General features: G+C 48.1%; 1 protein-coding gene across 5 annotated transcripts in view; it reads left to right on the top strand.

Moving 5' to 3' along the window:
* The window catches only part of Ctbp2 (C-terminal binding protein 2), a 131,568-nt gene that overhangs the window by 18,774 nt on the left and 92,462 nt on the right, over positions 1-20,332 (top strand). The window contains exon 1 of one of the 5 annotated variants that reach the window (XM_075972556.1): positions 14,466-14,602. The exons of the other annotated variants lie outside the window; for them this stretch is intronic. The gene's annotated coding sequence lies outside the window, so the exon portion shown is untranslated. Of the gene's footprint in view, positions 1-14,465; positions 14,603-20,332 lie in introns of those variants that run through there. 5 annotated transcript variants of the gene reach the window in all.

The raw sequence follows: 20,332 nt of genomic DNA, 5'->3' as shown, positions 1-20,332 counted from the left end.
TGTGGTCCAGTTCAGAGCATGGCTAAATTGTGGCTGAAGATTATCTTAATGAAGCCCAGGTTCATCCCATGGCCCTATGGCATCCTGCCAAGAAAGGGCTGACCTGAGAACCTCCGCTCAGGTAGCTCAGGGGCTGGTGGTTTTTACCTCATGCATGCTTTTTCTAGATGTCTCCAGAAGGGACATCGTTGGATTTTCCAGTGGAAGTTTACTGAGGGTCCTGATATCAGAAGGCGGTTCCTCCAGCAACTTGGACCAGCCAAGAAAGTGGGACTTAGTTAGATACCACTGAGTTTGAAGTGAGGATAAAAAGGGGGTGTGCTGCACCAGCTGTAAAGAGGTTAGAGATGAAAGGGACTCGTGGACTTTTCATTTCCCTGGCCATGAAATTACCAGAGTTAGCCAAAAGATTTCCCCTACTATGTTGTTTGTAGCATCACTGTCAGTCTGTGAAGAATCTGCGAGTGTTTTCCAAAACCCTGCTTCTGTGGCTGGGCTCCCCTTAAGTGCTTTCCAGGGAGCTGGCGGGGGGGGGGGGGGGGGTGGAGGTTGGATGGTTGCAGGGCCAGACTGCAAGGCCACTGCTGAGTTAATGAGCTTTGTAGTGGATCTCACAAAGTCATTGCTGTTACTCATTTTTTTTAAAAAGGGTACCAACTCCCTGCAATGTCATGTAGATATACTTGTAGACCGTAGAACTTACTTGTACTGTGCAGTTCTGCAAGATTAGCAAAATGAGATTGGTTCTGTGCTTTGGAAAACATTGTTTCCCTGTTTGCCTCCCTGCAGGCATGTGGAGGTCAGAAGACACTTTTCAGGACTCATTTCTTGCCTTCCACCATCTGAGATTGAACTAAGGTAGTTAGGCTTGGCTGCAAGCAGGTACCCTTGTCCATTGAGCCATGTTCCTGAGCCAAGTCGCTTCTTTTTGTTAGCAGAAAGGCTTAGGAAGTTAACAGAAGTTGGTAGACATTCATGCAAAATAGGCTGGGAGTTTCTGGGTCCTTTATAAAATGACCAAGGATTGTGCATGCCCACAAGGATAGCCCAGGCACAGCAGATGGACATGCCTGGGTGACCTCCCACTGGTGCCATGCCAGGCATGCCTAAGACTTAAGGACAGACTTTGTCTCATACTAGACAACTAGCATTAAAAGCCTGCCACTGAAACCCGAGTCTTGTGTGCCACATTAAGCCACCTGTCACCTCAAGAGTACCCTCCCATCTCAGATGAGCAGTTCTGGGTTCTCACACTTGAGAGCCCGGTGCATCTAAGGCCATGCCATGATCCTTGGGCTCCCTGGGGACACAAAACAGCTGCTCACTGCCTTTCCGCAACCTCTCCACAATGTCCCGCCAGCCCCTCTTGGAAGGGCCAGGGAACACGTGTCTGTTCTGTCTGCCATGGCTGCAGGTCCAGAGGGAACTGCCACTGGTTGCCAGGACACTGGCTGCTTCATGCCCTCTCCTTTTCTCTTTGTCCTTCCCTTGGTTTTGGAGATAGCTGGGTTGTGCCTTGCTCACAGTCCTGGGGCTGCTTGCCTTCCCAGGACTCCCTGGGTGGCTCTCGGAGCCATGATTTGTTTATTGACCGTAGAGGCCAGCTGGGCCAGCTGCCCTCCTGTGGTCAAGGAGTGTGGTTTGTGAAAAGCCCGGGGAACTGGAGAACTTCCCAGGTGGGAAGGTCAGCCAGCCACATTGAGCCTTTGCAGGTAGTAGAGTACTGAGTACCAGAGTGAGTCCCCGTGAGTCCCCAGTGTCCAGCCCCTCATCGCTGGTCCCCGTGTGTATGTGGACCCATTTTTAAGAAGGAGAAAGGAGTCTGTGCTCTTGAAGCAGGTGCTGGAGGAAGCCAGCACAGCGAGACCCTGAGTCACTTGCCCTGTTGCACTCTGGGGTGTGGGATAGTTTTAAATATATTCTCTTACTTCCATCTGTTTGGGAAACATCTCTGGGTTTTTTTGTTTTTGTTTTTTTTCAAGACAGGGTTTCTTTCTCTGTGTAGTTCTTACTGTCCTGGAACTCTGTAGACCATGCTGGTCTTAATTGCAGAGATCTGCTTGCCTCGGCCTCCTGAATGCAGGGGTTAAAGGCATGCACCACCACTGCCTGGCTATGAGTTTTTAAGTTGAGTGGGAATCACTGGCTATTGCCGGAACCATCTTTTAAGGCTCGTACCGTTTCCCCTCTTCACAGGAATCAGACCAGTCCAGGACTGGGTAGCTACCTCTCACTGACCCAGTGTTACCCTTAGATGCGTGGGGAGCTGAGACCAAAAGTGACCGGGACTCCTGCCTTGGACTAATAATGCCTGTACGTCCTTGAGTTCTTAGGGGTCCTTGAGTTCTTAGGTCCTCTGAGGCGCTCTGCAGCGAAGTTTTGGAGACACGGAATTCAGGGTTCGGAGCCTGAGACTAAGGTGAAGGGGAATCTGGATTAGTAGCTAAAAGGTGGACATGGCACATATAGCTCTCAAAGACTCCTGGGCACGGGACAAGGTGCCAGGCCCAGCAGGAGTCCGCTTCCTCACAGGTCTTAGCTTGAGAGGGACCATAGGGGAGAAATCAACCCCTGCCCACCCCTTCCATGGCAGTTCTCTCCTCCATCCTTGGACAGCCTGAATGTTGGGGTTTCTCATGGGGCAGGTTCAGATTTTAATCCAACATAAGGGGCGGCAGCCGGGAGCTTTGGGAGAGGGATGTGTTTATCTCCATAGTTGTGGCAATAGGTTCACAGATGTATGCGTCTTTTTAAAATTATACCTTAACTCGGCATGAAGAATTTTGACAGACTTACTTTTTTGGTTTGTTTCTCTGTAGCTTTGGGGCCTGGCCTGGAACTCACTCTGTAGACCAGACTGGCCTCGAACTCACAATGTAGTGGCATTTCATTTGTATTTGAATAAATAAAGCTTGCCTGAAGATCAAAAGAGTAAAATAGCCACACTGGCCAGCCTTACCGACCAGGCAGCAATGACACACACCTTAAATCCCAGTAGCCACAGTGGTACACCTTTAATCTTAGTAGTCACACTAGTTTGCCATGGAAACCAGGTGGTAGTGATGCATGCCCTTAGTCCCAGAACTTAGAGAGGATTATAAAACGGGAGGAGACAGCTCTCAAACTCAGTCTCATTCTGAGATTCCTGGAGGCAGGATCACCAATTTCGGACTGAGGTAGAGGTAAGAGCCAGTGGCTGGCTGGTCTGCTTTTCTGAACTTGAGATTGTTCTGTCTCTGGATTTTTATTAATCGTGCTTCATTTGGTGCCCAACAAGTGATCCCTCCTGAGTGCTGGAACTAAAGGCGAGCATCACTACCTCCTGGCTTTAGCAAACTTACTTAGAGCCATCCTCTCCAACAGGAAGCTGCCAACAGACCTCTTCAGCCTGTGGAAGGGTGGGGGTGGGGCACAGCAAAGCCTCAGGGCTCAGCAGCCACAGCGACAGGGCGAATCTCCACGTTTGGGTAGGAGTGTTCCTTGTGAATTAGAAAACCCCAGCTGGCTTCTTGGAGAAGTGGGGACAGCTGTGCCCATCAGGGAACCCCAGTGCCTGATCTGGGCTTGTAGCTTGAACTGCAAGCTCCCACCCATCGGGTCTGCAGTGGAGAAAAGCAACGGTGTGTTAGGTAGAGGATGGAGTCATTGGAAGGCGCCTCTTCAGAAAGGCCTCTCGTTGAATGTACATTAGGAAATAGCACCAGTTACTGTTGATAACGAGCTTCCTTCGAGGGAGGAGGTGGAAGTGTATTTGGTGGGTCCCTCAGCATGGGTTGAGAACCGCTTACCTGAAATGCCTGGGACAGGAGTGTTTCATTCAGTCTTGGAAATTTTTAATTTTGGGAATATTTGCTTATACATAATGAGATTTTTTTTTGTTTGCTTGTTTTTTCCAGAGACAGGGTTTCTCTGTGTAACAGTCCTAGCTGTCCCGGAACTCACTTTGTAGGCCAGGCTGGCCTTGAACTCAGAGATCCACTTGCCTCTGCCTCTCAAGTGCTGGGATTAAAGCCACCACTGCCTGGCTGAAGGAAGGCGTATTAGTCAGGGGTTTCTGGAGGAACAGAACCAGTAGAATGAAGTATATAAAATATATTTATTTAAACATTTAATTATATGCCATGCTGAGGTAGTGTGAGTCTTTAATCCCAGCAGATGCTTGGCAGATCTCTGAGTTGAAAGCCAGCCTGGTCTACAGGTTTCAGGACAGCCAGTGCTGCAGAGAGAACCCTGTCTTGAAAAACCTAAAAAGGAAAAAATAAAGATTTATTTTATATTCACAAGTATCTGCATGCATGCAGTGCCTGTGGAGGTCAGAAGAGCATATTGGATCCCCTGGAACTGGGGATGGTCGTCAGCCACCATATGGAACTAGGAACTGAACCCAGGCCCTATGGAAGAGCAGCCAGTGCTCTTATCCACTGTGCCCGTCTCTCCAACTCCCCTCTCCATGAGACCTTTTGCATATACATAGTGAGATCCTGAGTCTAAATGCAGAGCTGATTAATGTTTTCCCTCTCCCTGGCGCACATATGTAAGTGGTGAGCATTTTCAGTGTTAGCAGCTTGGCACATAGAACTTTTTACCTGTGCTGTGCCAACATGCAAAAAGATTTTGAAGCATTTTCACATTGGTGATGCTCAGCATATAAATGTCACACCCTACAGGCTGGGCTCTATTACCCAGCAGGCACCAGTGAAGCGCGGTTAGCTATACAGAGATCATGCTGGGTCTTTTTTTGGTGCTATGTGGGAACCTCGGTGGACCCTAAAATCCACTTACTTGTTCAGCTGAGCATGAGAGGAGAGATGTCCACGGACAAGTCTATTCTGCTTGCTGAAGCTGTGCATCTAACACCTGAGTCAGGGTCTTGAGGCGACGGTGTGTTGCAGTTTTAAGTCTGAGCCTGGCTGGAAATACATATTTAGTCACTTGTGGATAGTAGTTAGCTGGGCTGAATTTCTTTGTAACCTTTTGGCTTGGAGAACCGTCCCCTTTAGTCATGGTAATTACCCTTCTGTGTGATATGTAAATTGATCACTGCAGCTCTTTCTAGGGTGCAGTTTGATTATCCACCAGGCTTCCTTTTGCCTCTTATTTAAACTTATTTTTAGCATAGTCCTTGGAGCCTCTGTGTGAGACTGTCCATCTTCTCGGGTTCTGAACTTCGAAGGTCATTCTCATCAGACCCACTGTAACCTTGCTTCAGGACCTCTCCTATACCCCAGTTGTTTTCAGAACCTTACCGGTAGAAGAACAAGCAAGTGTGTGGTTCTCAGTTTGATTTGTTTGCAAGTAGTTAAATACAGAGGCAGGGGGAACAGGAATGTGTACTGGAGGTGATTGCTCAAGGCTGCCAGGGAGTTATTTACAGATTTTTTTTTTTTTTTTTGCTGACAATCCTTGTTTAAAGGAATTCCTTGTAAGATTTATGAAGCCTTTCCAATTTATTGTCTTCCCAAGTAAGGTAAGCAAATAAATAAGTTATTCTATTTTATTATAAACACAGCCAGTGTAAGATTAAAAAATAGGAGGAAGCAGGGCTCCGTTTTTCCATCCAGTGTGTTTCAGGAATTTGGAAAGTGTCCTGGAAAGGCCTTTTGTTTTGTTTTTGGCCCGAGCACATCGTGCATTTAGAAGATAAAGTCTGACCCTTGATGTTGGAATGCACAGCTCCCCATCCGTGAAGAGAACCGGCCGCAGCTAACTGGGGCAGGGCAGGATGGCAAGGGCAGGATGGGGTGTTGGCCCTGAGAGCAGCAGCTCACTATAGTCACTGGGCCACACCAGGCTAAGGGACTGGAGCCTCCGTGCTTGGTTTGTGAAAACTCCCCGATTTCTTTGTTTTCTCTTCCGTGTAAACTGTTCTTCAGAATTGCTAGTGTTTTCTCTTATATTTTGGTGAATCGTGGTTTGGGTGACCAGTGTGTGAAGCCCCAGCTGGAAAATGTAGATTTTTAAGTAAAAGAATATATAGACATAAATTAAAAAATATATAGACTATAGTAAAGACATGAGACTGTAATAAATGGACAGTTCTCTTCCTGGTGGTAATGTCAGGCTAAGGGCTTGGCCTTCCCTCTGCCTTCCCAGAGTCCCATCTGAAATCCCCTGGCACTTTTCAAACCACAGACTACGCCGTCCGGTTACCGTTCTGGGAGGATGCATGCTCTGTCTCTGCTCCTACTTGTCGCTGGGGGAGGGGGTTTAATAGTGTTCTGGATGACATCTTGGAACACAGATGGGTTCAAGTTCCTCAAGCCCTGGCATGTAGGGTATGCAGCGAGGCCAAGCGAACGCATTCCCTTCAGGAGTTTGTTTTGGAGCAGGTCAGTCCTAAGTGGGAGGCTTGGGAGGTGTTAAAGGCTCAGTGCCCACAAGAGCAGGCTTGTGGGCTTCATTTCTTGTCCTTCCTTCTCTCCTGTGTTAGAGAGGTGGGTCTTTACTTACTCCCCTGCTGAGTCATGGGGAAGGGGGTAGCACAGTGAGGCCCATCCTTTGCAGGGCTCTGGGGTGGTGGCCTGAGTAAGCCTGACCGAGCCCTGCTGGCAAGGATCCCATTACCCTCCCAGAGGGCAGCGGACAATCCAAACTCAGCCCCAGGAACTTGGGAGTCCTGTGGGGAGGGGTCCCACCCGTATATGACATCGAGGTCACGGACTGCAAGGGTTAGGGACGAGGCTACAGCCCCTTTTATGTGACCTTCTGCCCAGGCAGTCTCTCTTACACTCCATTCTCCTCACCCTCATCTGGGGAACTTCAAAGACTCAGTCTTAGCCCCGCCCTCTCAAACTGTCGGTGGCCTAGGGAGAGAGACCTGCCTTGGCTAGTTTAAAAGTTTCAGGTGATTCTAATGGACCTCCAGCACAACCATGGCATTGTCCCACCTGCAACGCTCGGTTTCACCTGGGGGCCGGAAGGCACAATCCCAGAGAAGACCAACTTTGCGGCCTCCAGGCTCGGTAGAGTCTGAGCACAGGGGCTAAGGGCTGCTCTTGGCACACTACTTGAATAAGGTATGGATCTCTCTTAGGGCAGGCTACACAGTAGGGCAGGACCGCGGAAACCCCTCCGCTTTACCCTGCAAAGGGAATGCCTGGCTTCCCATCAGCAGGGCGAGGGGCATCTTGTGTAGCTTTGTCATTTTGTTACACACCCCACCCCTCCAACAGGGAGATACTTTACAGGATGAGATTGTTGTTGATGTCGTAGCCAGCGCCTTGACCCGTGAGTCTCCAAGTGAAGCAGCTATTTCTTCTGTCCTTGGGCGGTGGATCTGCGGGCAGGGACCGGTCCCTGGGAAGCTGAAAAAGAAAGCAACTGTTGCCTAGGAAACAACTTTAGTGCTGGACTCAGGTCAGGCACCTTAGGGACCTCCAGTGCGCCAGCCTAGGTGGAGGGGGTGAACTTCATAAAGACACAAGTCAAGGGCGATGGGTGGGGGAAGGGTTGTGTGCATTCTCATAGCCAAAGGGCCACTTTCCCCAGGCTGGAGGCCCAGGAAGTAATGTTCTTGGGGAGTAAATGAGGGCACGGATAGCTGGCGAGTGAGTTGGCTGGACCCTGACACTGATGCCCTGCAGACAGGGGTGCTGGGAACATTGTACTAGTGTATCAGGAAGCTGTTCCTCAGAGGAGTCCTGCAAGTGGAAGTCTAGTGATGTGGTCCCTGCCTGAGCTTACCTGGGTCAACCCCAAACTCAGTTAAAGCCACTCCCTGATTGCCAGTCTTCGCGGGGGGGGGGGGGAGGATGCAGAGGGTCCTGCATTCCCTGCCATGTGTTGGGGTACCACTGAGTAAGGCATAGGTGGGCTTTGAGCCTTCAGAGTCACAGCATTTTAGTACTTGGGGACAGTCTCTTTTTCTTTCTCGCAGCAGATGGGAAATGTTCTGTGACCCAGGGTACAGCTTTGATGCGTCTTTCTAGTCTTACCTAGAAATGGGGTTTTTAGTTTCTCATTTGATGTCATCATACCTTTGAACTTCTTCGTGGTTTTGCGGCTTTCTCTTTGGAACCAGACTTCCAGGCATGCAGAATGAGCTCTATTTTTGAGAATGTGGTGGTGGGTGCTCGCCATCCAGGACAGTTTCTTGGGTATTGGTATGCTTTCCATACAGTGGGCTCCACAGGAATGGGGCACCCTTGTCCCCAAGGCTCCCAGGCTGGGCAAGAGATGCTATGCTTCTGTTTTCGGGAAGTGGTCAGGCTTAAGGATTTTTTGTGAAAACAACTGGTGGAATTTGTTACCTTACTTAGGAGGCTGAAAATGTTTCGGTAGATGGGTCTCGTGGTCACATACTGATGGACAGGTGTGGTACGGTCGTATTCAGATGTGTTCTGATTAGTCTCTAAACCAAAGCCTCTGTTCTCAGATGGAGGGCCTCAGCTTAAGGAACTTCCAGCCTGCATTCCTCTGACTATAGACTGGAGAGCCTGTGGCAGGACTTCAATGTTTTTCCCTGGCTCTTGTTTTTTTTTTAAATTCAGTCTGCTAATTGCATACTTGTCGTCAGTTTGTTCAGCTCTGGGATTTGAACTTTCAGCGTAGCAGATACAGCAAGGTGAGTAGTCTGGAGCTACCTTGGCTTTCATTGCAACACCTCCATGTTCTTTCCAAATGTGTGATGCTGCCCAGCGGTCCTCACTTGATGCTGATGGTCCTAGCGAGGCAGATGCCCTCTGTGTTGATTGGCATGCTGACCCACCTGCTGCGCTCATAGCTACACATCCCAGACACCTGTTACCAGAGCATGCCTCAGTCGGGGTAAAGGGGTCTCGGGGCTCTGGTGTTGATGTGCAAGCACACATCAGACATCCATTCTCCACCTTTTCTGAGACCGGGTCTCCTATTGAACGTGGAGCTCACCGACTGAGAGTGTTAGGATCCACCTATCCTCCCTCCCCTCTTTGAGTGCCCCCATCCAAACGTACCAAGGTTTTAAGTCTTTTCCAGGGACTCTGAACTCGGATTCCCATGGCAAGCACTCTACTGTCTAAGGCATCTCCCTCCTCCTGGTCTCAAAGTCCTTGCACGTCAGCCACTGTCCAGACAAGCCAGCTCAGAGCCAAGTTCACATACACAGACCATGAGGGAAACCTTTGAACAGAATCATCCCTTAAAGTTTTTTGTTGTTGTTGTTTTGTTTTGAGCCGACATTCTGAGTTTCATTTTGCACTGTACCATTATAATTTTGAGAGTGACTGCTTGATTTGTGTTTATTGAAACTAAATTCATTAGAATGTGAAAATAACACTCAACAGTTTACCAAATTGGATTCTTATTTTTTGGTATTTTTGTACATCATCCGTTCTCACTTGAATATCACTGAATTTTGTGGTGAAGTGTTACGCAGATGAAAACTCATGTTCTAGTGGCTTTTTTTTTTTTTAATTCAAGAGTTGATAAGAATATTCTCTACAGAAAGAAGTGCTTGGTTTGCCATTGCGGCGGAGTCTGGATTTCTGAGGTCTTGGAGTTTGTGTGGCAGGAGGCAGCTGTGTGGAATATAACCCTGTCCCAGGCACCTATTCAGAGGCTGGCTGGAAACTCCCTCCCACTTCTGCCAGTGGAGTGACAGGCGTGTCGCCTAACTCCGGGCAGCCCCAGGTTTATCTGTGAGCTGGGGATTCCTGTGTTCTTACCCTTATTGGAGGTCTTCAATGAGAGTACTTGTATTTCACTGGTTGGCGACATTCTAACATGTCTGAATCAAATGGTCATTAAATAAATCCCATGCCATATCTTGACAGCAACTTTTCCTTGTTTGTGGTTTATAAAGTAATGCTGGTCGAAGTTTTGTTTTACAGTTGAGTCTCGTGCCAGGCAATTTGGCTCCACTAGATTTCCTTTTTTTTTTTTTTCTTTTTGAGACAGGTCTCAACTAAGTTTGTATCCTATCAAGCCTCTTCAGCTCTCCTGCCATCTCTGGTGGACCACACTGCGTAGATAGCCATTTCTCTCTTCCTCCCAGGTCCTCTAGCTTCCCCCAGGAGTCAGTTGGCTTGGCTTCTGTGTGTGGAAGAGCCTGCAACTAACACACATCTGTTTACAATCAAGTGGGTTAGACCGCCCGAGACCAGGAGGCCAGTTCCATCCCTAGGACTTCGGGATGCCTCCCTCTAACATGAGCCCCCACCAGGTGATTTCAGGATCTTCCCCGGTGAGCGAGAGCTAGCTAGGATCCCATCGAGGGTCACGACAGATGAGCTTTTTATCGAAGTGTGTGCTTTTATCCTGCCACCCGGCAATGAAAATGGAGCGGATGCCGCCTCGACCTTCTAGAGTGTCTGCACTATATTTTAACTGGGAAGTTAGGTGTATTTTCTCTGCTTAATACTTTAAAAGGCCTCTTGGGTACTAAGAGAGGCTTGTAAGAACAGCTGCACGTGACCTACCCTGGAAAGGGAACTTCAGATTGAAAAGTCACTTTATTTAATGGCCGCCTCGTTAGAGTCACGTGCTGTCTGGCAGCATCCTTCCAAAGGGCCCCGGCAGAAATAGTTACGCTCTTCCAGAGGTGTCGTGCCAGGAAGGCTGCCCTGTCCTGACAAGGCTTGGAATGTGAGAGTCAGGTGCCCCGTGGGTTGGCTTTCACAAGCCTCAAAGCCATGTGGGAACCTGGGTGTTGCCACGCTCACATTCTGGTCCTTTTCTGGGGTGAGATCTCAAGTTTTCGTCTTCTTTTACCCCATGTATTATGTGTATGTAGGGTGTGGGGGGGTATGCACATAGGTGAATTCGTGTGTGTGTACACATGAGTGTGCGCGCGCGCACGTGTGTGTGTGTGTACGTGAGTGAAGCAGAGTGTATTTCTCCACTACTTTCCACCCAGTTTCTTGCCAGTTCCGCTGGCTAATCAGTTCTCTTGGAGAGAGTCCCATCTCTGTCTCTCCAGCCCTGGGTACTTGCATTTTACTGACCTGCATTTGTATGGCCTTCAGCGTTTCTCCAGGAGCCCCTGAGTGAAAGTCATGGGTCTCTTCATCACAGTGTGCTGCTGGCCCTTGATTGTTGCAGGGGTCTTCTTTGTTCCCAAGACAAGCCCTGCTCTGATGAGTGAGTGGTTCGCCTAGCTGCTGATATTCTTAGTGACTGTTTTTGACCTTTGCCTGCAAGTGTCAATCTACAGCAAGCACAGCCCAGCCACCTGAGGCTCTCCCGCCAGCAGTGCACACGCCACCCTTGCTCTCTGTGCCAGCTTGGTCTTGGTCACATTAGTCGGGCTGCATTTCAGGGCGCAGCTTCACCTAGAATTGTTTCAGCTTCCTGTTGTGTCAAGAAAGTATTAGGGGGCTGCAGTGGGGATTGGTTGGGAAAGAACAGTCACATGACCTGTGTTGGTCATCAGTGTGCCAACCGTGAGTTCTGGCAGGTGCACTTGCATCTTGGACCCCATTAAGGTACAGAACTTAACCGCTCCATCTGGAAAGTTCCCTGATAGCCTTGTCTGAACCAAGTCCTCTACCATCTGAGTTCGCCACCGGCAATCACTATTTTTTTGTTTGGTTGATTGGCTGGTTGGTAGGTTTAGCTTGGGTTTCCCTACATGGTTAGTCTTACTTGTTCTAGAATTTTCCGTATAATATTGCATATGTATATTATATGCAGTGTACACACACATACATTACGATGTACATTGGCATGGTGTATACTTTATTCTTCAATCAACACACATTTTCAAGTTGTAAAACACGTGGGGTGTGGCAGCACGTGCCTATAATTACAACATTTGGTAGTGAAGATCACTGTGGTCTCAGGCTGAGCTATGATATCAGGACCCTAAAAAAATCAGGTATTTTGTAACCCACTTACTAAAACTCTGGCTTTCTGCTTGGCTGGACTTGGAGAGCAAGTCCAGCACTCTATGACTTAACTTCTTGGTTCACCCTTAATAAGATGGTTTCCAGGTTTGCACCCTTTTTTTCTGTTGTAACTAGCATGTGAGTCCCTACAGGGAGGAGAGCATGCGTCACTTCCTCCTTAAAAGTGTGCCTTGACGAACCTCCCTGCTGCCCCCACCCTCCAGCCTCTTCCAAATGCCAGGCTTCCCAGGGAAACTCCCTAGAGGAAGCATGACAGTCTTCTTCCTGAGGTCTGTCTGTCTGGGGCCTTTTCTGAGGTGTGTTTTATAGAGTTACCAGAGTGTCCTTGAGTAGATTGATTCCATTTAGCTTATTTATAGCTTTCCTCTTTCCAGAAACCACTTTGAGGACCTAACATCCAATGCTAGGTGGGTGTGGCGGTCCAGACCTGTGATTCCCCACTGAGGTGGAGATGTGTGATTGGTGTTCTGAGGTTTGCTACCTGACCCCCGGAACCCCCCTCACCCCTAGTGTTGCCTCACAGCCCACGATGTTCTTTGCCCCCAGGCACTTATTCATGGGTACATTTCCACGACTTCAGCTTGTGTCTGGGACCTCGAAAAAAGTGAGAATCAAAATATCGAGGGAAGGAGTGTGGTGAGGAACCCCTCGATTTGAGAATAGTCCAGTTGATGGTTCCATTTGCTGTTCCAGCAAGCCAGGTAGGTGTTCCAGCTGCTACCTTAACAGAACGCTCTAGCACGCATCACTGGCCTGGGGAAAGGTCAAGATTCAAGCATTCCAAGCACAGTTTGTTTACACTGAAGGTGTGTCACACCATGTTAAGGTCAAAGCATCCCATGAACACATGGCTTATGTGCTGTGTGCGAACGTTAGACACCATCTGATTCATGAGTTGATAGAAGGGTTATTGGAATGCCTGTGCCTGGGAGGGGAGATGGTGACCTCTGCAGGGCCAAGGCAAGCACTGGAGCCTTCCATAGGGAAGGATCAAACGCAGGGCTTGTGGATTGGGCTGACGGTGCTCATCCACAACTCTATGCAGCTGCCGATGTACCAAACGCCAGTTCAAGCTGTGCCATGAGAGGGCCTTGCCACCCAGGAAAGGAAATTTGCCTGAAAGAGAAAGACAGAGACAGACACAGCGCAACCGCCTGACATTTGTACACGCTGGATTTTTTCAAGCCCTAGTGACTGGAATCAGCTCAGACTGTTAAGTTTTATGACTGCTGGTTTAGAACCTGAGTAAGAAAGAATTTTGGTGGTAGGCGCTCCTGTTCTTTCCTTCCTCCTCTTCCCTCCTTTTTCCTTCCTCCTTGTCCTCCCTCCTTTCTTTTAGAGTAAAACTTCTTACTATTGGTTTTCTGATATGTATATACAACCTGATTATCCCATCCCCCCCAGCCCAAGCATTGCCAAACAGCCTGTGAGGTTCTTTGCCACTAGGCAAAGTATATCATTCATATTGAACTCCAATTCTTGATCCTCTTACCTCAGTCTCTCTCCTGAGTGCTAGCAGGACAAGTCTGCGCCACTACTGCCAACTAAATCCTGTTATCTTTAAGATGACTGCTTGCTGCTTGTGATTGGTTAGTTTCCATTCAGGGTTGAGTGATTGGTTCCCCCTGGCTCTACCTGAGCTCTACAAGGAAGTGTGTCTACCTGGCTCCTCCCCCTCCAGACTAGTCTGCGTGACTGGCTCTTCTGAAGTTGTGCAATCCCGAAAGAGCCACCCCAAGTGCTGCTTTTCCTTAAGAGGTGAAGGTATCTGCATCTGGGTTGGAGGGCTGGGTGCCTTCCCTGTTTGGTTTTTCAGGCGCTCTGCTGGGCCACGTCACATTGCCTATAGGCAATAATCAGTTGCCAGCTGAGGCCGCCTGCGTTCCTAGCGAAACTTGGGTGGAAAACGCTAAGAGATGGTAGCCCCCGAGCTGTGGTTTCCACCTGGTCTTTCCTCCTTCCGGCTCTTGTGGCTCAAGATAACTCAGATGTTGGTCCCTGCCTTCATGTGTGCTGTGCGCTTTTGTGACCGTGCTTGTCACCTGTGTTGAACTAACTTGAAGGCATGTGACCCCTGAGCACTTAACTTTGAGCCAGGTGCGAGGGAGCCTGATTGCGTTTGCTGATGTTGCGGTGGGAGAATTGCTGCTTATGGAAACGGCTCTTCCTAGACCCCTGGTTAGAAAGATGGATCCCGAAACGCTTGGTGCCGACAAGAGGAAGAAGGCCGGAGCATAAGGCTTATTTGTCTCTAAGCATTTTAGAAAAAAAAGATATAGCTGTGCTGTGTTTAAATATAGCACGGTGTTTGCTACCGGGATGGCAAATAAGCAATTGGATATGTAGGTCATCGACTTAGGAGAATGAGTTGGGAGTTTTCCTTGCATCTGATTAACACTGTCTTACAATTGGGCCATCAACGCTATGCCAAAATTGGGTTACACAGAGTTCAGCGAGCCATCTGGGTGGGGGGAAGAACTAGACTCAGCAGAAGACACCTTTGCCCTCTTAAGGTATGAAGAGCGTGGCTTGGTGTCCAGCCCTGTGGTTTGTAGCCAACCGCTGTAGCACTTACCGACAGAGCCTGTCCTGGGGAGGGACGTCTCCGTGGGGCTTCTAAGCACACCCAGCAGAGAAGCCTATCCACCCGGAGAGAGGAGGAAAGGGCGCTACTTAAGTCGGGATAAATGCCAGCAGTGTATTTTAATACAGTCTTGATTCAGAGCACACTGTTTGGAATTGCATATTTAAAAGGAAACTGCCATCTCCTTTTGAAGGTATGTGACATTTAAAAGATCTGTAGCAAAAGATTGGTTTGACAGCTTCGAATTATATTTGAAAGAGTTTTTCTTGGAAAAAAAAAGGAAAATGATTACTTCTATTTTAAATGTCATCACAAAGACATAAACATGTTTAATCAAATTATATATTTAATTTATGTAGAATGTAATTTTTATTCATGTGGAAGATTCATGGGTGTTTTTTTTCCCCCCAGCAGCTTTGGAGCCAAGTGATGCTGGTGGCTTGAAAGTGGCTCCCTTATTGAAGGAAACAGCCATTTAAGGTTTCATAAAAACCTAAGGGGGGAAAGGAGTATTAGTATTGAAATCCTTTTTTGGTCCACACACTGTACGTCACCAAGCAGTGTGGGGACAGAGGTATTTTCATGATGTTGCTTGGTGATAGTAAGGATAAACCCTGGAGGGATGGGTTGAGAAAAGCGCAAGCCCCAAGACAATGAAGGCGGAAATAGCAAGGGCGCTCCTGTGATTTTCTTCTTTTGGATTCTTTGAATCAGCAGGGAAGTTACTGTGAGTGCTAGCTGCAGAGCCAGTGCTCCGCTCCTTAAAAGGGAGGCAGCGAGGATGTGGGAGGACAGACCCAGTGCCTGGTATAAAAGGCCAACAGAGAGTCTGAGGCCACCAACTGGGTCCTCCAGTTGCTTGAGGAACAGGGGCATAACCGTGGGTCTGCTGTGGGCCAGGCAGCTTCACTGACCCTGGCGATCTGTTGGAACACTCCAGTTCCAGAACTTTCTTTGAGCGAGCCGGCCATTGGAAGCCAGCCAGCCCAGCGTACACCACGGCTGGGGCAATTGTAGCCCATTCCTGCCTGCTGCCAGTACTTTCGATTCAGCCAGGCTGGATCAGGGACTTCTGATCTTCCCCCTACTGGGGGGGTAGGGCTTATTTTTTTCTCTTCCTAGGCCCCAGGTCAGCAGCCTGACCTCTATCAGGTGTGGCTTGGGATGCCTGGGAAGTAACATCTGGAGAAAACCAAGCCAGGCTGGGAAGTATGAGCTCCAGGAGAAAGTCAGGGTTCAGGGAGCAGTGTGTTCTTCAGGCCAGGTGCCAGAGGGCGGGTGACCCCCCCCGGGTGACCCCCCCCAATCCAGTGCCTATGTTTGTCAACAGGAACCTCCCTGGTTTCTCCTGTGTCTGCCTCTCATCGCAGTCGTCAGAGTAGAATTTAATTCTTGCTACCTCCCTGGCTTTATTTTGCTTCTGGGAATTTAAACTTAGGTCTTCACATGCATGGCAGGTTTTTTTTTTTTTTTTACTCATCGAACCATCTTTCCAGCCCTATTATCTTGTTAGACTCACATAGGTGTAGCAGAAGTAATACAGTGAGATGTCAAATTACTCCCTCCCTCCTCTTCTCTCTCCATTGGTAGCAGTAACCTGGCCTGGAAATAGACTCAGGTAAAACACACATCCTTTGTGGGTTTCTCAGTGGGACTTGCAGGGGCCCAAGGGAACTGAACCCTGCACACCATGTCCCATTTCTCGGATGCTCCAGTGGGGCTTTTGTGTCGCCAGTGATTTGGATGGAAGCGCCCACCAGTCCCCTCGTCAGTTTTCTACCACACAGTGACAAGTAAGAAACAGAGCCCGTCGGAAGGATCGTTAGGTTTGGACATCGTGTATCAGCAGTTATGCTCCGAGAATAACAAGGGTTGCCAGCCTGACGCACAAGTCCAGCAGGGGCTGCTGTGTCTGTTGGGGTTCTTCAAGTAGAAGCCACACCGGCCTCTGGCTTTCACGTGCTTCAGCGAGAATGACAAGTCCTGGGAATCTTAATTTCACATAAAATATTTGAGTACTGTTTGTTTTGAAACCCTATTATGTATAGCTGAGGCTACCCTTGAATTTGCTATTTGGCTCCAGTTAGTCATTCTGAACTAACCAACCCCTGGCAAAGACTCGGACAAATGTTTGAATTACAGGGGTGTACCACCTTACCTGGCTCAAGTTGTTTTTCAGACATGTATGCATGGACACATTGCGGAGTGAGGGTAACATTTAGCATTTACAAATGACTGTCCTCATGAATGCCAGTGTCCCAAGGCAGTCTCTTCCCACCTTGGATAATTGTCTGCTGCGACTTTGACTTCTGAACTGAAGTTTCCAAGAGGGTGGCATCGTTTGTAGTAGCTTGAACTCCGTGAAGGCCGCCCCGTTTCTTTCCTGATTTATTTTGTGTGGTAGTGCAGCTATTTTAAGGGCTCACATCCCAAGTCTGGATCCAAGTGGCTGGAAAACGAGACAGGGGCAGCCTGGGAAGCATCCCATCTCTGTCCCCAGCTTCAGTCCTGTCCCTCTTGACCTGGCAACCTGCAGAATTTTCCTGATATCAAGAAACACATGCTCTTTGAAGAATATGAAAGCATCATATATTTTAGAAAATCATTTTTAATCATAGCATGGAGAAATAACACTTTAGATTTTTTTTCTGTCTCATACATATATGTATACATTAAAAGACAAAATTCACTAGGGAATATTTTTAAATAAAAAATTTTGAATGTTTTGTATTTCATTTTCCATTTGGCCTGTAGGTATTCCTATGTCTTTCATATTTTGGAGTGTTTGAAATCTGTCTCATGACATACGGTATAAGTCACACAGTATCCCTAATGTTACCTAACCCCCATGCAGTGACATTTTACTATTCTGTAAGTATTGACCACTTGTCCCATTGTTCCTCAGTAACAGGGATAGCGTGTCAAGGTTTCAGAGGTGATTGTAGGGACTAAATGACCAGGACTTCCCCAATTGCTGTGTGAAGACTCTTCAGAGCTGTGAACACCCACTTTCCCATCGTGCCTTCCCATCTTTCAGCCTTAACACTGAAGCTTTTGATGGTATTCTGGCTCCATCTTGTTATAATACTTGTCTGCATCCCAAACATCTGGAGACAGCTGTGCTGACTCCGCCTTGTGCTCCTTGTCCTTTGCTCAGCTGACTGTCATGGCTGCTGAGGACCCAGGCTCTCGGATAGCATCCCACTGTCTCTGGTGGACAGGGTGCCTAGCTGGCTCAGTCACTGCCAGTTTGATCTAGGTTCTTCTTGTATCTACCTTTTTCAGAAAGTTTCTGAATCTCTCAAAAAGGTCCTTGCCACTCATTGCTCACTTTAGCCTGGATGCAGTTTGAAATGATAGGTCAGAGGGGAGACGTTGTTCGCTGGTGTTTGGGTGGAGACTGAAAGGTGCCCCGGTGAGTTTTTACTGAAGACTTTGGGGGCCAGTAGATCAGGCTTCTGTGGTTGAGCTGGGCTGGTTCTTGGGGAATCCTGATCTCCTGACTGGCATTCCTCACCTCCCTGTTCCCAGTGAAGGTAGTTGTATGATCTATGGACCACCTATAGACACTGCCTCCCAGCCCGTCCCTGGGAGCCTGTGCTCAAATTGCTCAAGGCAGCTGCCTTCTCTTTCCTTAAAAGCTGGGCAGTTTGGGGTGTTTTGGAAACTTAGCTTGAGGTCACAAAATGACATCGCTGTGTGTGTTGTTGCTCATGGATCTAACTTTGATTCCTTGTAAAACTTGGCCATCATCAGCCATTGAGTAGCAGATCCCCAAAATCAAGGGACATTTCTTGTTTCCAGTGATGGCCAAAACTCCCCACCTGTTATCCCCATGACTTCCATTAGCCAATGAGGTTGTGGTGCTCTTGCCCCCCAGTGCCCGCTGAGGCTCTCAGGATAGTCAGTGGAGACAGCTGAGGTGTAGGCATCCTCTTCCCTTAGTCAGGTGCTTCCAAGACTTGCCCAACGGTTTTCTGTAGTTGAAAGCAGTTCTCAAGTCATGGCTGTTGAGACTATTCGTGTTCTTTTTTTTTTTTTGGTTTTTCAAGATAGGATTTCTTCTTTGTATAGCTCCCTGTCCTGGAACTTGCTCTGTAGACCAGGCTGACCTCAAACTTAGATCCACCTGCTTCTGCCTCCAGAGTGCTGAGGTTAAAGGTGCACTCCACCACTGCCCAGCTACCTTTTCACATTCTAAACAACCTAAAGCCTGCTGAACGTTTCCTGTTCCTTAATTTGCTTCAGCATCCGGAGCCTAGAACTGTGAAGTACTTACCGCCCAGAGGGTGTTGGTTGTTCTTGCAGTTGACACTCTTGGACCTCCCAGCTAGGATAAAGCCTTGGACCTTACGTGTGCTATGACAGGCAACAAAGAATTAGGTGTTTATTATTATTATTATTATTATTATTTCGAGACAGGGTTTCTCTGTAGCTTTTGGTTCCAGTCCTGGAACTAGCTCTGTAGACCAGGCTGGCCTCGAACTCACAGAGATCCGCCTGCCTCTGCCTCCCGAGTGCTGGGATTAAAGGCGTGCGCCACCACCACCCGGCTTTTAATTTTTTTTAAATTTATTTATTTATTAAGGATTTCTGCCTCCTCCCCGCCACCGCCTCCCATTTCCCTCCCCCTCCCCCATCAAGTCCCCCTCCCTCATCAGCTTGAAGAGCAATCAGGGTTCCCTGACCTGTGGGAAGTCGAAGGACCGCCCACCTCCATCCAGGTCTAGTAAGGTGAGCATCCAAACTGCCTAGGCTCCCCCAAAGCCAGTTCGTGCAGTAGGATCAAAAACCCATTGCCATTGTTCTTGAGTTCTCAGTAGTCCTCATTGTCCGCTATGTTCAGCGAGTCCGGTTTTATCCCAGGCTTTTTCAGACCCAGGCCCTGTCCTTGGTGAGTTCCTGATAGAACATCCCCATTGTCTCAGTGTGTGGGTGCACCCCTCGTGGTCCTGAGTTCCATGCTCGTGCTCTCTCTCCTGCTCCTGATTTGGACCTTGAGATTTCTGTCCGATGCTCCAATGTGGGTCTCTGTCTCTGTCTCCTTTCATCGCCTGATGAAGGTTAATATTCAGGAGGATGCCTATATGTTTTTCTTTGGATTCACCTTCTTATTTAGCTTCTCTAGGAACATGAATTATAAGCTCAATGTCCTTTATTTATGGCTAGAAACCAAATATGAGTGAGTACGTCCCATGTTCCTCTTTTTGGGTCTGGCTTACCTCACTCAGGATAGTGTTTTCTATTTCCATCCATTTGTATGCAAAATTCAAGAAGTCCTTGTTTTTTACTGCTGAGTAATACTCTAATATGTATATATTCCATACTTTCTTCATCCATTCTTCCATTGAAGGGCATCTAGGTTGTTTCCAGGTTCTGGCTATTACAAACAATGCTGCTATGAACATAGTTGAGCATATACTTTTGTTGTATGATAGGGCCTCTCTTGGGTATATTCCCAAGAGTGTGTGTGTGTGTGTTTTTTTAAAAGATTTATTTACTTTATTGTGTACATAGTGTTCAGCCTCCTTGTATGCCTGCAGGCTAGAAGATGGTTGTGAGCCACCAAGTGGTTGCTGGGAATTGAACTCAGGACCTCTGGAAGATCAGCCAGTGCGCTTAACCTCTGAGCCCTCTCTCCAACCCCGAAGAATTAGTTTTCAGGATCATTTTCATTCTTGGTGAAGGGAGCTTGTTTCCAAGTTAATTAATGTGTTTTATTTATTACAAAGGCAGTAGTCGATGGAATGGAGACCTGCCTTCTCAAAAAGTGATAGCATCCCAGACCCTCCCAGATGGCACATGTTGGCACATGTACCCCATGTCTGATGTGGGCTACTTATTCTGCCATGCAGGGGCATTGTTGTGTGCATGGTTTTTCTCCCATGGAGCAACCAAAACACGTTTTCCATACCAGTGAGCC

The sequence above is a fragment of the Microtus pennsylvanicus genome, chromosome 5, assembly GCF_037038515.1.
Source record: "Microtus pennsylvanicus isolate mMicPen1 chromosome 5, mMicPen1.hap1, whole genome shotgun sequence".
In the NCBI taxonomy this organism is placed as follows: Eukaryota; Metazoa; Chordata; class Mammalia; order Rodentia; family Cricetidae; genus Microtus; species Microtus pennsylvanicus.
Note: the sequence above shows the minus strand (reverse complement) of the source record. Positions and strands in the feature narration are given on the sequence as shown.